At 36.3% G+C, this 7,313-nt stretch overlaps 1 pseudogene; it reads right to left on the bottom strand.

Moving 5' to 3' along the window:
- Window positions 1-449: 449 nt before the first annotated feature.
- LOC149177366 (uncharacterized) lies at window positions 450-1,532 on the bottom strand (annotated as a pseudogene).
- Between the last annotated feature and the right edge of the window lie 5,781 nt (window positions 1,533-7,313).

Consider the following 7,313-nt stretch of genomic DNA (forward strand, 5'->3'; position numbering starts at 1 on the left):
TTAATTTATTTGTGAATGAAGGTGTAGCTATACATACATTTTGTTAAAATTGCATTGATTTTCTGTAGTGTTCATGTGGAATATGTCATTAAGAGTTATAAACAAGTCTTGGCACTAAACCCTGATTTTCCATAAGCAACATGCAATCTTTTGCAAACCTTATAGGTGCTTACATATTTTCATTTGTGGCTATTTTATGTTCTCTTTCTTTTTGAGGTGGTGGAAGGGAGGTTGAGCGATCGATTTATTTATTTGGTATTTTGTGATTTTGTGTCTTGATTTTGTATGAATGTCTAGCTTTAGGAGGTTGTCAGCTAGATATTGGTTTTTTTCATGAGGGCTAAGAAGAAAAGTTTAGAGAAACTAGGGTTTGGAAGAGATATATAAATGCGTTTTTGTTTATACAGTTTGGAATTACTCAGTCCGAATCTTCTTTGGATGAACATAAGCTACGCGTTGTCTCTAAAAATGGTAATAATTCTATCTTTCAAATGATTCATGCATGGTATCAAGCATGTTTCATGAGGATTCAGTAGCTCCAATGTTATTGTCCATGTCCATACCAAACCCATACATACAAGTAGGAGCACATTGAACACTATGGTTGATATTGAAACAACTCTGTATCCATGCAACGTATTAATGAAGCTATGCTTATTTATAAACAAAATGGAAAAAGGGTCTCCGCATATAGTCTGACAACAATTAGAAAACTTCCATGCCACTATAAAAGAAAGCCTCTGTAAAGAAAAGTATTTGAAAATTTGTCAGAAGAGAGTCCCCAAAAACAACTTCGAAAGATTGTCTAAGATAAACTAGTGGTAACACAACATATGCTACCAATGAAATTGGACTTGAAAGTGAAATTAGGGACTGAATTCCTTCCTTAGATGATGTCAAACTGAACTCGCTTTCTTTGAGATGATGGTGATTAACTTTATTGAAAGGAACCAAGCTCAATTTTCCATCAATATTTTGTCCTAGATGTAGTACCTCATGCTTGGAAGAAACAATGATATCATTAACAATGTCCTCTACAAGAACTTGTTGTTCTTGATCTTATTTCAAGCAACTGGATGAAGCTTTTTCTTCTGGAACAATAGAAGAAAATATTCCCACCCTTCTCAAACCATTGGATGAAGCCAGTTCTTCTGGAGAAGCAGAGGAAAATATTCCCACCCTTCTCTTGAAAGATGCCTTTTGATGAAAGTCCTTTAGACTGAATAGTGACCATATGCTAAAGAATTTGCATGAAATATCTTATTTTCATTGCTAAATAATGTTCATGAAACATATAATTTTCATTGTCTAGAAGCAAGTTTCCTAATGCTAATGCTATGTTTCTAGCATTCTACACACTTGTCTAGTAACTTCAACTTGAAATTGGCTAAGGAAGAGTCAATACCTCACCCTATGTCTTAGGGTTCCATTTATGATTAAGAGTGGATACATCATCCAAACAAATGTCCTTATTCAAATCTATTATTGGTCTAGAAGATGCCACCTACCTTACTTCTTGTCCCAAACATCATATATGATTTGCAAGAATAACAATTCTCTCAGTATTAGAGTTCAACTCTCATATTTCATTTATCTATTTTAGCAATCTTGGAAAGCTTGCATTCACTTGTTGGTCATAGATATATTTAAGGGGATTTCAATGGTTTTGGAATACCAATGGGGGCTGGACCCAAGTGTTTGCATATTACTAGTGGGGACATATTACCTAAAACTCAAATTCCAGTAACTAGTCAATGCCATTTTCAAATGGACGCAAAGTGACCAAGGTAGTAAAATTTTCATGATAAAATCACAAGGATATATCTCGAAGATAATGTAACTAAATATTTCATAACAAATAAAATGCACGAGCTAGGCTACAAAACACTTCTTATATGGTTTTTAATATAGAAAATAGAATAATATTTCCTAGTGAATAGTTACTAGATCATCTGGCCTTTCTTTGTTTTTGTCCACCGTTAACTTTCCTAGAATCTATATCCACACCAATTGATGCATCCTGCATGAATATAATCAATCTATGGTCGTCAACATGTTAAAGGAATACTACTAATGTATGGTGTTTTACTTAATTATAGTAGCTCCCAAGATCACAAAATCATTTCTAACTTGTGAGAATGGTTGAACCAAATGCATGAAACATAAATGTACTCCTTGTCCTTTTCTGCTTTGTTATGGTTTTCGTTCCATCGGAAGTAGAAAAATCATATTCATGTTGAGTTACTTATAATCACATGTGTACCAATGAAAGGAAATCAAAACAAAACCAATAAAAAAACCATAACTAGTTGTCATATTCATTAAATAGCCTAGGCACTTCTCACACTATCTTTCCACTCCAATAGGAACTAAAGTTTACATGTTAAATGGTCTCCAATTATTTTATCAAACAAAATAAGAGCATATTAACAAAAGAACTTATGGGCCTAGAGAGACTGACATGCCTTCTTACTATGTTTTGGGAAAGTGACAAAGTTCTCTGCTTTTCACTTTTTAGATTTTGGTCTAATTTTATCTAGAGGCATAAGTGACTGCACAAATGAGTTATGATCATAAATTAATTGCACATCAGATTACTTCAAGAACATATTGAATCCTAATAACACAAGTACATTATGCTATTTGATACATTATAGGCAAAGAATTAATTGTTTGCAATCATCTTATCAACATTTGCATGTCTAACCAAAGATACTTGCTTCTCTTGATTATAGTATGTGGTTTTGTTATCGCTTCTATAACAACCTCCAAAATTTCACTACATTCAAATTTTGGAGCCTATTATCATCGTCGTATCTAGTTTTAGATTGATTGTAATGTGTCGTCTCATGTCATTTTATGTGTTTCAAGTGTTCTAGAATGTTCTAAAGTGTCATCACATTGATTAGAACATTTTATTGCATTTCATGGTCGTAATATATTTTTTGTTGTCAAATGAAACTTTTTGGTTGCAGTCGCACACACTTCACCCGTTGTACTTAGGGAATGCATGAAAAGTGGCATTTTGATGTATACTTATCATTGTGCAAGCTTGTCTAAGTTTTCTCTATGAGTTTGTATGTGCCACACATAGTTTTATGTCTAAAATCATCATGTTCACCCATCACCCTATATCCCAAACTTAGACAAATTTCGGTTGCAAAATGAGCTTGCTGAGGTTAGGAGTGTGAAAGTGCACTCTCAAGCCTCAAGTGGAAATTATTCATTGTTTAGAAGTGCGCCATGCACCCTCCAAGAGCGTGGATCACACTCATAAGCCCTTTCCCCTTCCTTATTCCGAACTTTACCCTTCAAGAAACCAAATCTTCCTTTGAGCACACTCCTTTGACTCGAAGAAGTGCGCCCTTCTTGAGTGCATGAGTGCACCCCGAAAGCCTTAATCTCAACCCTTCAGCCTTCAACCATGTGACATGCGCGCTCCTGACCCTTTGAGCACACGAGTGCACGTCGAAGGCACGAAGCTTCACCATTCAACGTTTAGACTTGTGCCATGAGCCCTCCTAGGCTTCTTAAGCGCATGAGTGCACCCTGAAGGCTTGAAGCCTTCATCCTTCAACCTTCAAGAGTGCACCGTCCTTCTCTACCTTGAGCTCACAACACACTTGGGAAGCCCAAAGCCTTTCCCTTCATCCTTCGGACTTATGCCATGCACCCTGCCTTGACTGCCTCTTACTCTTGAGTGCATGAGTGCATGCTCAAGCCCTGAAGCCTCTGCCTCTCAACCCTTCAACCTTTTGAAGTGCGCCCTTGTGCTAAAAATCTCTCCTTGTCCCTTTTAGGCGCACTGATAAGGCATGAACATAAAATTTTCATAAAGCATAATAAAATATGATATTTTCAGGCTGATGGTTTCTTGTCTTGAGTGATTGTAGATACATTTATTTCAAGAACAACGTGGCAAGCACATGCAAGGAAGATCGAGCAAAGAGAACTAATAAAGGAAGAATTGAAAGAACAAAGAACACATTGAAATCTTGATGATCAAAGCACCCTGAAGACTCCATTATATCAAAGACCCTTTGGAGGGTGATCAATAATCAAAAGTTACATGAAGAATGAAGACGCGAGTGGAAGCCATGCCACAATTGAAGAAATTCCATGTCATCAGTCACTATTAGTCCTAGTCATCAAGGATATTGACATGTCATGTCGTCATTATATGACGATATGGAAGTTACAATGTAATGATGTAATCATTGCAAAGACAAAAAACTGGATTTCAAAGAGTAATGTATGGACAATAGAGTCATGGAAGTCCAAAAGACATGTAATACCAAGAGTCATATGTAATTCCAAAAGTCATTTGGAAGTCCAAAGTTTGTATAAGTCCAAAATTCATTAGGATTTGGAAAGTCAAGAGTCATGGGGATTTGAAAGGTCATGCCACAAGTTATAAAAGGATCCTCATTTCTCATGTAAGGGACTTTTAAACTTGGCTTCAACCACAAGGCATTAGAGAGATAGAGTTAGTACTTTTGGGGAGCAAGTAGTGGCTCTAATTCTCCACTTTTGGAGCTAGTGATGTTCATTGTATTTATGTATCTTGAGACTTTTTCTTAATATCGAATCCTTCCAGGCCAACACATTTTCATACATGGATTGTGGATGTTTATGATTCATGTTTGCTTTCACTTGTACTATAGTAATTGAACTATTTCAGCGGCTTTGGTGCTTACTTATTTGGAACGTGTTGTAATGTTATAATGATTGTCGCATCTATGTGAACTATTTCGCTTAATGCTAGCCAATAATTTCTCATTAATGTGTGTCTCCATTAGGGTAGTTTTATTACTTCTCTCTTAGAGGTTCACTTTATTTCTCCCTTTGCAGTAAGATAACCTTGATACATCTTCAAATAAACATTCACAAGGAACACTCGCTTGCTCATTCAAAAGGACATTTGTGCTTCTCTCTTGTGCTAGCAGCTAAAACCAAGGCATATATTTAAGTAAACAACAACCAGACCATATTCGGGATGGGATACCTACACCAAATGATGTGAGGTCTAATTGGGACCTCATATCATGAAGGCCACCTGTATGTTGGTGGTATCCAACACTGTCAACATTCTCGCGCTAGAAGGAGGGAAACCAAATTTTTATAGCTGATAACACCACACACCCTAACCATTCATTTGTTGGACAAGGTAGAGAAATTCCAAGCACCTTTCCAACTCCTATTCCTAAGGTAGGAGGGTCTTCTCAGCCTGGTCCAGGGTTGACATATGAGGTTACCTACGAACAACTCTAGGCACTTCGACCAATAACCCATTGGTTTTCAAAGGCTATCGGTTTGCTCCCTGTTGTACATAATATTTCATATAACCCAAAGAAGAAATAAACAACTCACACAAGTGTATTAGTTTCAATAGTGGAATATTTGGTTTTTTCCACTCTTGAAGAGTTAGAAGAATCCTCAAAAAACACGGCGCAACAAGATCCACTCTTACAGATTTAAAAAGGGTACGAGGACGACATTGTTCTTTGTCATGACATTTTTGATAGTTTAAATGGTGAAGGAGGACTCCTCAGATTCTAAAAAGGAGGAAGAACCAAGAGATGAAGACATATCTGACCAAGACTTGGATTGGATTGCTCAAGGGGATCTTTCTCTTTCGGATAATCTCCACAAGATGCCTAAACATCCAGAAAATTTGTTACCAAAGTTTGATACAGACAAGAATACAAAGGCAAAAGATCACATTGATGATTTCTACACGCATCTACGAATGTTGGAGGCAAGTTACGATGATGTTTCTTGCAAACTTTTCCCTTATATATTAGAAGGTAGAGCAACAACATGGTACTATAGTATGCTTGTCAATTCAGTCCACATTTTGAAGGAGTTTAAGAATTTATTTCTAGATAAAGTTGCTGATGACAAGACTCTTGCCATGTTATTGAAAGAGCTTAGAAACAGTAAGATGGGGCAAAAGGATAAAGTGAAAGACTTTAATCAAAAGTTCAATCGTATATTGAACAAATTTCCCCTAAGCATAGAACCACATGATTCAATTACTATTGATTATTACACAACTGCCTTGCCCACTAACATTTCCTCATTCATTAAAAGAGTTGCAAAGGAAACATTGGCACAAAAATTTGTAGAAGCAATCACCGTCGAGAAGGACTTGCGCACTATTGGAGTTATTATGGATGATGATGAATCAAAAGACTCCAAGGAAACTGGTAAGAAGTGTCAACCTTCTTCAAGTAAGGCTAAAGAAAAGGACTCATTAGATATTGAAATCTTTACCCGAACAGTGAAAGCACTTACCAATGAAATTTTAGAACTAAAGAGAAGGTCAAGTGAGACTTCTACTAGTAGCAAGCCTCCCAAGTATTTCCCGTTTTGAAGGAATAATAATAGTAACACTAATAATCATCCCCCAAAATATTCCCAGAGTTTTAATGTTGTGTTGAATATAGAGAGTATGGGTATGGACTATTGTTCTTTCCACTAGGAAAATCATTAAGAAAAGGCATGCCCATAGTGGAACCACAACACGAATACTTTGGTCGCACACATTGTAGACTCCTTATTAGCAGATGAGAAGATGCAACAAACTGAAGAAACAAAAGAACCTATAGTGGTTTAATAAAGTATTGGTATTAATCAAGCACTAAATACTTTTGATTGTATCCTTAATGCCGACAAGAAGAGTGCTGAAGTACCACCACAAAGTGAGGCCGCTCCTTAGAAGAAAGGTCGATATAATCTAAGGAGTAAAGGGCCCATCTCTAAACAAGAGGCGACGAGACAAAAATTAAAGGAGAAATTTTTAAGAAGGATCTCACTACCATCCAATCCTGCTTAGAATACACAGAGTAAGTTTGGAAATGCAATAAATTCCAAGGTAACTTTCTCCAACAACAAGAGTAAGACTTAAGTCCATCACTCTGGAAGCCACTCCTTTAGATACTTCAACGTTGCCTGCTAAAGGTTAAACAATTGAGTATAACATAGTTGAAGATTTGAAGAGAGCTCGAGCAATATTTCCATCTTTGATCTCACTAAGATAGCAGGGCAACGTGAATCACTTATTCAAGCCTTTTCGTATCCTTTTCCAAGTGATAAAGCTTCTTCCTTTCAAAAGGTGTTTGGTAAATCTTATGGTTCACTTGAATCTGTAGTTAATGTTGTAACATTAGATGCTAACACTCTCTTCCCTCCATTTGTATTAACTTTTGAAATTTATAAGTACAATGTCCATAATTGTTTAATCGATTTTGGTCATCTGTAAATGTAATGTTGTTATCTGTTGCCAAGAAAATAAATGCTAAATGGGACAA

Source organism: Pinus tabuliformis, chromosome 4_1, assembly GCF_031772625.1.
Source record: "Pinus tabuliformis cultivar Carrire ecotype Pingquan chromosome 4_1, CPIR1, whole genome shotgun sequence".
NCBI classification, from domain to species: Eukaryota; Viridiplantae; Streptophyta; class Pinopsida; order Pinales; family Pinaceae; genus Pinus; species Pinus tabuliformis.